Raw genomic sequence first — 11273 nt, forward strand, 5'->3', positions numbered from 1 at the left:
TGATCCTAAGTTGCCCGCAGCTTGCATCTTGGTAGCGACTCAGCCTTCATTGAGGCCCTTTATCCCCTCTCACCTCCAGTGCCAAGCTACTGATGCTACCACGACTTCAGACCCTGCTGCCTGACCAGCACATGGATGTCATTGTCATGGGGTACACAAAGGTTCTCAATCCTTCAGTGCCTAAAAACATAGTCAGACACTTATAATGGAGTCACCGCAAATCTCCAAAGCATGACCACAGCACTGTGACACCCGCAAGGGTTAACAAAAGATGAGACTCAACCTATACCTTTGGAGTTGCGGAGAAAGTTCCCCACAATGTACAAGTCCCTGAGACAATCACCTCAACAGTAATGGAGTTTTGAGATCGCTTTGGAACCAAGGGTTACAGTCTTTCAATGACTGCTCTAAGGGAGACACCATACTATATTGGTGTCATGTAACTTCAACCTTGAGAAGTAGGACTGCCCTGTGCACTCTTTCAGGAAGGTGCTGTTGCTGAAGCCAGCTTGAGCTGTACTGACCCTGCTGAAGACAGGCTGGGGTGCCTGAGCTCTGGATCTCCATATCCTAGGCTTAGGTCCTCCCAGCCAACTTCCTTCCTAGCTCTGTGAAGTGAAAGAACTTGGGTGACCATTCTGTGCCTCTGTTCTTCACCTTTCTGTCTGGGCTCACAAGTCCTCAAAGCCTTGTGAGTTTAATGACAATTTGGAGCTGATAACAGAAAGATGATAGGAAACCAGGTAGACAGACAGACAGGTGGAAGGACATATAGATAACATGATTGATTGAGATAGACAGATGATAGGTTGATTGATAGTATTTATTTGCCTTTGTGTCTAGCACAGAGAAAGTCAATTTGTTGAATTTAAACAAACAAAAAGGACCAAAGAGGCCCCTCAGGGTTGAGGTAAGAGTAATAGTTTGCTCTTAGTGAGGAGCTGAAGCACAGGGAGCCTTGTGAGCCCAGAAATCAAAAGGGAAGCCCATGGCTTTGCCTCAGCAACAGAAGAGAGAGTTAGAAATTCACTCTGCTATATATACATGTTCAAACATGCACACATATATGATGTGGGCTGGTACCCTGGAGCTGCTGATGCAGACAAGTCCCCTGAAGTCATGGGGATAGTTAGAAGGTAAACTTTAGACTCTACGACCCTAAGACCCTTCAAATATCACTCCAAGAGAGCATCCAAACCTTCCTATAAGTAAAATCTGACAAGGTGAGTCCCACATATCTCTCTGGAAGCCCTAGTTTATAAACTGTCTCAACTAACTAGGGTGCCAAGACTATTTCTAACAAAAAGAAACTAAATAGCTTAATGCCCAACTGAGATTGAACTCAGTCCAACTCTGAATGTCCCTTATCCATGCCAACCATGACAGGGCAGCCCATCCCACCATTCCACCACACTTGGACATCCCAACTTTCCACAGTCTTTCTCCTGGAAGGGCTCTGCTATGTTCTCAGCCCTGCCTCAAGTGCCCTCCAGGCTTGGGACCTGCAGAGCTGCATGAGTAGAGGAGGCTATACCCATAGGTTGCAGGAATGACACTTCCTCTCCAGGCATTGAGACAAGGATAAGAATTACAAGAAAGAGGTCAATTTGTTCTGATAGAAACACACCTGATGGCTTTCCCCTCCCTCCCAGCACAGTGAGTACAACAGGTCCTACCAGACCTTCAGAGATGAGCTCAGAGCTCCTCTTTCCTCCCATCAGCACCCGCAGTTACCCTCTTGTTTAAGCTCTGAATTTCCCAAAGTAAAGTCTGATCATTGCCCCATTTTGAGACAACGCTATGAGGGAACCACAAGTTTTTGCCAAAATTAAAAACATTGTAGATCATTTTAAATAATTATATATAGTGAATTAAATAGATCAACACAAAGAGAAACAATGTAACAGAATTCAGCAAACCTAGTCCAAGATAAAGACGGGGTCATAAGACATTCAGATTAATGCTCCCCCTCTCCCCACCCCCAGGACAGTTGGAGCCCCACCATGGTATACAAGATTACAGAAGATGAATATGTTTCACTTGACCTTAGCTGTCACTGTTTTTCTGCACCCTGCTTATTCAACTTTATCTGGAGACAGTGTCAACAATTTAAAACTCTTGAGTAAATGTCTGGGCCAGAGGATTCCTTTCTCCCATGTCACATGCCATGTAGGAGGCCCTGTGCGAACTCCTTAAGGCTTGACCTTCGTAGGCCATCATTTTTCCTCTAGCTGTATGGGGAATGGAACCTATGGCCTTACACTAAGCAAAGCATTCACTCTGCCGAGCTATATCCCCAGCTCTTTCTCTTAAAAACATTTTATTTTGAGACAGGGTCTCACTGGATTTCCCGGGCAGGTCTTGAGTTACGATCTGCCTGCCTTGGCCTCCTGGGTTAGAATATAGCTCCACCACTTACTCAGCAGCTGGGCTATAAAACTGCCCCACCACTCTTTAATATTACTTAATAATGATACATATTTATTAGCTACGGTGTCATATTTTAATATGGGAAGATAGCATGGGGTGATCAAATCGTGGTAATTAGTAGATCTATTACCAAAAGTTCAGATTCTAAGTAGCTAGGATGGCACCCTTGTGGATGCTGTAGATACCATCCATGCTGGTGGTGGACGCCGAGTGTTGAATATGTAGTCTTCAAGCTTGACTCTGAAGGATTGTGAAATACCAAGAATCTACACTAAATCCCCTTTCTGTACTCTGGGTCCTGCTTGCAGTAAGGCACAACGAACATGAGTGGGATGCTGTGGTTCTCACCTCTAATCCTAGCACTCTAGAGGCGAAGCTAAAAGGATGCAATGTAAGGCTAGCCTGGGCTACATAGTAAGACACTACCCACTTGTCCTCCCTCAACAAAACACTGAATGCTACACTACACTACACTACACTACACTACACTACACTACACTACACTACACTACACTATGCTATGCTACACTAGACTAATCTACTGGTGATGTCATCTCAAAGCCCTGACTTCTTCTCTGAGACAATTCTCAAAGACACCTTCATATTTCTCCCAAAACGGGGAGGGCAAATGCAGCCTCAGCTGTACATCCTCACTTGGTTCATCAGCCATGATGGATTGGACAGGGCTAGAGATGAAACCCAATTCATAAGTGCTGATCAGAAGACCAGTTTCCTGGGAATTGAGATCCAAAATCGCTAACCAGTCTCTGCTCTCGCACTATTGGCCGGGAGCCTGGATGTAGAAATAGGAAAGAGACGAGAGAAGGGCTTTGCAGCTGTGTCTGCAAAGGCAGAGAAAGCCGGTCTGTGGAGATGGAGGTGATGCAGGTACAGTCTATAGAGACAGAGACAATGCCCATGAGGTCTGTAGAGACAGAGGTGATGTAGATGCAGACAAAGAAGCATGGGGAGGCAGCTGTAAGTTTCATACTTGGTACGTGACAGTCTAGTCATGGTGAGTGATGCTTATTACTGAAGATACAAGGAGTTGTCCCATGGTCTCCCTCCATGTGTGTAAACCAGTTATTTGGAACTAGAAGAATCTATTGAACAATAGTTATTCACTTGGCAATTAATCATGTGTTGCCTAAGACTTCCTTGTATGGTTGTCTCAGGTACAGATGTTATTTTCATAGCTTGTATATGGCTAAAACATACAATAAACATATGATTATATTTTTATTTTGTTAATTATATATATGCACACATGTAACAGATTTTCTTGATCCACAATCATATGACTCTCTGTGTGCCAGCCAACTGACTTTACCACCATAAAACACCATTAGTCACCTTTCTGAAGTAATTACATCAATTTTTTAAGTCATGGCAAAAGTGATAACATCAACATAGTTACCTGTAAAGAGAAAAGTTAATGAGCCAGGAGGAAAATGACACTTGGCTTCCACGTTCCGCCTTATATCATATCATATTATTTATTATTTTAAGATGAAGGCATATTCATTTTATGACTAGGCAAAGCTAATGGCTCCTAATGAGTTGATGGATTGAAGTGCTGTTCATCCATGGCTGTTAATGTCTTAAAGCAAGGAGGCAGCTGAGTTCAGTGTGTGAGTCCTATATGGTGTGGCTGAGGAGGGCCCGACCAAGAAATCAGCTCTGAACCCAGCAAGACTGTGGTCTAGCAAAACATACACAAGAAATCTGAGACAAGAGGGGCATCCTAAAGGACGTTACAGAGAAGCAAGCCGTAACAAACAGGAGACTCCCTATTGCACCTACTTCAGTGGGTAAGTTGTAGGAAACAGAGAGACACACTACCGTGTGGAATCTATATTCTAAAGGGGACTCGGGAGCCATATTAACTAATTGCACTATTTGGCCTTTATTGAATCCCAGTGTAAACAAACGAACCATTAAAGCAAATAAAATCAAAACCAACAGAATTGTATAATTGAGAGAATGTGTAAACTAGTTGAATGCTTGCTACCACTGGAGACATTGCTTAGTCTTTTAGTGTGATAATGGTACTACTTAACCAATTAAAGAGCGTGCAGTATAGAATTTGTTTAAAGGTCCTCCGGAAGGGGTGTCTAGGGATGTACAGCTCAGTAGTAGAGTGCTTGTCTCTCTGCACAAGGCCCTGGGTTCAACCCTCAGCATAGCCAGGGCAACAGCAACATAAGAGATACCGGGGAGGAAAGGAGTTAACAGATAAAGAGAGAAACCGACACTGTGATAAATGAGGTGGTGGTGAGTGTTTAAGCAGGGTCTGTGGGATCCATCCGATTATCCTGTCTGCAGAAGTAGATGCATGGCCTGTCCCACCATGATGAAGATGATGATGGTGGTGATGTTGTTGTGGTTGATGATGATGGTGGTGGTGACTTAAAGGAGCTAAAGAGATGGTTATGTACTTGCAGAAGACCAGAGTCTGATTCTCAGCATCTACACTGGGGCGGCTCACAACTGCATTTAACTCCAGCTCCAGGGGCTCCCATGCTCCCCTCTAGCCTTTCTTATAGTGATTTTGTAGGATAAATATTATTATTCCTGACCTGCTGAGGAAATGGAATGTCTTGAAGGGTTAAATTGCTTAAAATTATAGTCACGTGTGTTAAAATTGTATTATCCCCTTCCCCCAATCATTTTCTTCCTTTTTGCATTCATCTTTTATGAAGAAAGATTCTTTGGCATAGGGGGTAGTAAAAAAAAGTGATTTCTGTGAGCACTAAGATCTTATGGTCTCCAAATTAGCCAGAGAATGACATCGCAAGTAGACACTTAAGGCTAGGTTACAAAAAGATATGGTTCCCTCCTTGCTCATTTACCTGAACTACCTGGTCTGCAGACTGGGACACAAGGACATTTGGCAGACGTGAAGAAGCCCACATTAAGAACAACTGAGGCCTTTCCCTCCAGTCTCTGAGCCATCCTAAAATTCGAGGCCCAGGTCTAAACAAGCTGCTTTCCTTTTCCACCCCTAGAACTGTGAAATGATTCTTTGTTTATGATACCAAATTTTAGGGTATCATAATTTTAGGGTAAAAAAAATTTAATTTTTTTCTTTACTCAACAGTAATTGAGGAATTTCCAGATACCTAGTCTTCTATGCAGACTGGGATTATCTCGATAGGAACTGTGAGGACCCCCTGTCCTCATAGACTCCTCATGTGTAGCTCGCAGACTGGTGGCAATTTCTTTTCTGCCGCATGGGACTTCCCAGGCAGAGCCAGGAGGCAGCTCTAAGATTGGAACTTGAATCCTTTTATGCCACTGTTCCCTCTCCCAAAGGCTTCATCCCTGGATGCCAAGAGACGAGACTAATGTGACAGTGAGAGGAGACAAGGAGGGGACCAACACACTCAAGCTGTTTCTTTAAATCTCAGACCAAAAATTGGGAAAGTGGTTTTCTCATTAACTTAATTATTTAAAACCCAGTGGAAAGTTTATGTCTCAAACCCAGAGAAAAATGTCTAACTGAAGTGCCTATTAACATCAAAGCTGACTCTGCGTGCCAGGTTCTCCCAACATCCCTGAGTCCTTACCTGTTGTAGGGTCCTCCTGCCTGGCATATCCTGCCCCCTACCCTGAACTTTCCAACCCAAGGGTTGGCCTGCCCTTCTCCCAACTGCTCTGATTCCTATATAAGCTTGCCGGTTTGACTGTGCTGGCCCTCTTTGTGACCCTTTGGCCTCCTGGCCACCACTCCAGATTCCTCTCTCTTCCTTTTCCGTCCCCTCTCCCTGCTCTCCTCGCCTGGCCAGCTCAGCCAGAGGGTCATGTCCAGTCTGAACCCTTCCAGATGCCTCTGGTTATGTTTCCCCTCACATCTACAATAAACATCCCTAAACATCCCTTGAAACAGTCACGCCCTCTTTGACTTCTTTTTGTTGTTGTTCATTCAGAAAGCAGATGATATACACATTTAACCACCATTACTCAGGAGGCTAAGGCAGGAGGATTGCCAGTTAGAGGACAGCCGAGGATAGTGATACCCTTTCAGAAACAAACAAACAAGGAAGGAAGGTTCAATGGGAAAGGGACTCACAACCAAGCCTGATGACCTAAGTTTGAGTGCCAGGACCCACAGGATAGAGGAAGAGAAATGACTGCTCACAGCTGTCCTCCGACTTCCACATACATGTGATAATAAACTAAACGGCAAGCAAACAATGAAAATGGGATTGATGTAAGGACCAAAACAGGTCAAGGAAACTATTCATACAGAAGCCAGAAAGATACACAGGGAATATGGTGATTTGCATATCAAAGCAAAAATTGGAGTGGTATACTTACATATCAATGAATGGCAAAGACTCCTAGGTCCTATGAAAGAGGCTCTGGAAGGTTCTAAGGTGAGAAGATTCAACCACAGACGCTGGTCTTTTATTTCTGGCTTCCAAACCTTGAGAACAACTTTCTGTTACTTTTCAGCTAAGCAAACAAACAACAAAGAACACCGATGAAATTAAATTCCTCACTAAAAGGTATGGTGATAGAAGCAGTTTCATAATAGCCTTAGGGAACTGAGGAGTCCCGCAGTGTCTTTTCATGTGTAGTAATGCCCCACTCAGGGCCAGAAGAGCTGCTAGTTCATTTCACAGAGAATTCTACTACAGGGCCAGATGCACAATGGGCATCCCAAACTCCCAGTGATGCAGTTAGCAGCTGGGACGCAGGCTTCCAGAGGACCGCCTGCAAGCTGGGAGGGGAGTTGGAAGGTAAAGGGGAGATTCCTAGCAAACACACAGCCCCAGGTGATACTCGGGTCAATCAATTGGAGCACCAGAGGAGGAAGAAATAGCCTTCAGAACTCGTTTCTAAAGAACCTGAGGAAAAAGAACCAAAAAAAAAAAAAAAAAAAAAAAAAAAAAAGAACCTGAGGGGGAGCCAGGTGTGATGGCAGACTACTGTGATCCTGACCCTCGGGCGTGAGAGACAAGAGGGTCAAGAGTTCAAGGTCATGGATGGCTAACTAGAGTGTTGGGCTGGGGGAACACTGCCTCAAAAGTTAAAAGTTTTAAAACAGAACCAGAAGGGAGCAATTTCTCAATCCAATAATGTGATCTGGGACCCTTCTTGACAACCCAGACCCTGTGGGAACGACGAGAAGTGACTTCAGAAATCACCTGTGCCCATGGCAACCACCTCCACTCCTGTCACAGAGCACACGCCCTCTTCACTTTGGTCTTTGAGGCCTCTTGTGTCCCCGCCCCCCCCCCCCCCACCCACACACACACATACCCTGAAGCTCCTGGACTCAGACTTCCCTCCTGGAGTTAATACAGGGAACCCATCCTGAATTTCTTCTCTCCCTATCCCTGACAATTCATTGGATGACTCCTAATTCTGCTCAGTTTTGACTGGGATGGAGCTGGGGAGATCTTAGCAGGGAAGGAACGGTCCTGCCCGCATATCCCAGGAGCTCTCTTACCGGCCCATCTTATCACCATACTACTTCCGGCAGACTTTTGCCAGCCGGAGGGACCTGGTCAAACGCTGTTCTCCACTCCCTTCCTGCTTCCCCTACACACTGAGTACAGTCTTCTGGACTGTTCGAAAAGTTAATTAATAGCCCGGACTTCACACACAGTGTTATCGACCCAACCTTTACCACCCTGTCATTTATGGTCCTTCTAAGAAAGCTCCTGATCAAGTTCAGGGATCTTCCTGCCACGCAGCAGTAGGCAGGGACCTTTGGTCTCCAAAAGAACCATCTCTGAGACGGGGACTGCTCTTCAGGTGGGGTGGGCATTGCCTCACCTGTGGGTATCAAGATAATGCCTGGGGAGGTCTTAAGAACGCTTTGCTATTTTGCACTTTGGGACTCTCACAATTTTTATAGCCCCTAACTGATAGTTCTCAAGGTTCTTGTAATCAACCATAGATTTCTTCAAGACTCAGCTAAAAGCCATACCTAAGCAAAAATGTGTCCCTGTTAGCCTTGGATAACCTACCCCAACTGACACTGTGTCGTTAATAGATCCCATTCTATTTGTGGTCTATCACATTTCTTAAAGCTTTTTTTAATTAAATTATAATTTTAAAAATAGCACTATGATTAGACACTGATGTGGGAGCGGGGATGGGAGAAAAATCACATATCTAGCAAAGGACTTAGTCTCCAAATAAGTGAAGAATACTCTAGGACCAATGGTAGGAAAGCAAATGGTGCAGTTAGGAACCATCTGGAAGACCTGAGTGAAAATATCAGCAGTGGTTTCCACCAGTGAAGGTGTCAGGGAAGCAAGTAACCACATTCAAAAATGTTCAGCAGGGTCGGCCATTGGGAGAATGCAAACCGAAAGATTGTGACTTGGTACTGCACGCTTTTCAGGCTGGCTAGAATTGTAAACAGTGACGAAATTAAATTCTAGCAAGAATACAGACAACTTTAGGCTGTTCACAAAGCACTGGGGAGATCAGAAAATGGTAAGGGCTCTAGAAATATGTTTAATTGTTTCTTTAAAACTTAGTGGGGCCAAATCAGTGGATAAGAGCACTTAGTTCTTGCAGAGGACCAGGGTTCAGGTCCCAATGCCTACATGAGGCAACTGTAACTTAAAACCACCAGTAACTCTAGCTCCAGAAAATCCAACACCCACTGTATTCAATAAAGGTCCCTACATGCACTTGGCATACATTTGAACAAGCAGTCATACACATGAATAAACTAGGTGCACACATTATAGAGTTATTTAGAAACACTTTATTTATAATAACCAAAACCTAACGTCAAAATCCCTTTCCACACACAGATAGGAACAAACTGTGATACATTGTACATGGAATAACTGTCAATCAACTGTAAAAAAGAGCATGTGACTGTTACCTAAAAACTATTTGGATGGTTCGTGGAGCATTGTACAGATTTTTACAAGACAGTATCATGGGTTTGAGGGATGGCTTGATATCCCTTGCTCCCATGTCTGAAAACTTAAATTCTCTCTCCTGGGCCCCCATGACAGAAGAAGAGAACTGACCCCAGCAAGGTGTTCTCTGACCTCCATATCTATATCCATACCATGGTACACTGAGAACGAGAGAACAAGAGCGTACACACACACACACACACACACACACACACACACACACACACAGACATACACACAGACACAGACACACATACAGACACACACATACACACATGTACATACACACATGTACACACACACAGACACACAGATACACATACACACAGACATACACACACACACACACACACACACACACACACACACTACAGTAATAAAGTCCTTTCAAAAGCTAATCATAGAAGTCAGTTTTATATGGTACATTTGTATGGCACCATCTCAGTCACAAATGTAAAGGGGACACACCTGAAGCTGTGAGGAATAGGGAAGGGGCAGTGGAGGAATGGTGTGGGGGACAGAACACATGATATGGTGAGGATTATGCATCTGATTAGATAGCATAAAATTATGCCTGAAGAGGTAAATATTAGAGCATGCGAAAACTGAATGAAATCTCAGCCCTGTGGTGCAGCTCACTGTATTAATCAGGCCAACAGCTTTCTGGCTTTCATCATGCTGTGGACTTAGAGATGTCCCCACCAGGGAAGCTGGTTGTGAGAATAAGGGGTCTTTTGGTATTCCTCTTGTGATTTTTGTCATGTCTATAATTACTTGAAAATTATAAGTTTTATAAACCGTGCCATAAATTTATATGGTTAAATGGGGATCTTAATAAATCATGATAAATACTTGATAAAGTATGAGTATAATTGAATTTAGAAATTAAGACTTAGGGAAGCTGGAGGGATGGTTCAGTCCAAAGTGCTTGCCACACCAGCATGAGGAACTGAGTTTGATCCCTAGTGCCAACATAAAAGGTCAGGTGTGGCAGTGTACACTTGTAAGCCCAGGGCCGAAGAGATGGAGACAAACAGGTCCTGACACCCACTGTCCAGTCCAGTCTAATAAGTGAACCTCAGGTCTCAGTGAACAATCTCATCTTACAAGATGTGTAAACAACACCTGAGGTTGATCTCGGGCTGCTATATGCTTGCACACACAAGTATACACACAATACACTACAAAGGCACATGAACATTCACACACACCCTGCACACGTGAATAACTCCTCCCCCAACACAAAGAAAAGTTACAAAATGAAAAGAAAAATGAGTATAAGAGCAACGGGAGAAAGAAACTGTTAATACAAAAAGTAACTAAGAGGTGTGCTAATGAACAATGTTGAAAATGCAGATACATGGGCTGGGGAGATGGCTCAGTGGTTAAGAGCACTGACTGACTGCCCTTCCAGAGGTCCTGAGTTCAATTCCCAGCAACCACATGGTGGCTCACAGCTGTCTGTTATGGGATCTGATGCCCTTTTCTAGTGTGTCTGAGGACAGCAATGGTGTACTTACACAAAATAAATAAATAAATCTTTTAAAAATAAAAATACTTAATAAACCCAAGAGTTAGAGCTTCAGGTAAAGTAAGGAAGCCTAAGTGCACAAAATTACAAGGGTGGGGGAGATATGCACATAAAATCTAAGGAGACCAGTTTCCTTTTGTGGAATTGAGAACTCTGTCAAAGAGCGAAGCGTTCTCACAAAGCAACAGGCCAAATGTTTCTGAACGCATAATCTCATTAAATCTTCAAGGAACAAAAAGGACTCTGACATACACACACAATGAGTTTATTCTTTCTATTTTTATATTCTTGTTTCGAACTCCCTCGCTAAAAGCCCATTTTAATAGGATTAGTATAGCATATTTACATTTTTTTATTTGCTATGACTGTGACTGGGGGAGGTGGGGTGGGTGTACATGACATAGCGCGTGTGAGGA

This window comes from Rattus norvegicus, chromosome 8, assembly GCF_036323735.1.
Source record: "Rattus norvegicus strain BN/NHsdMcwi chromosome 8, GRCr8, whole genome shotgun sequence".
Lineage (NCBI taxonomy): Eukaryota > Metazoa > Chordata > Mammalia > Rodentia > Muridae > Rattus > Rattus norvegicus.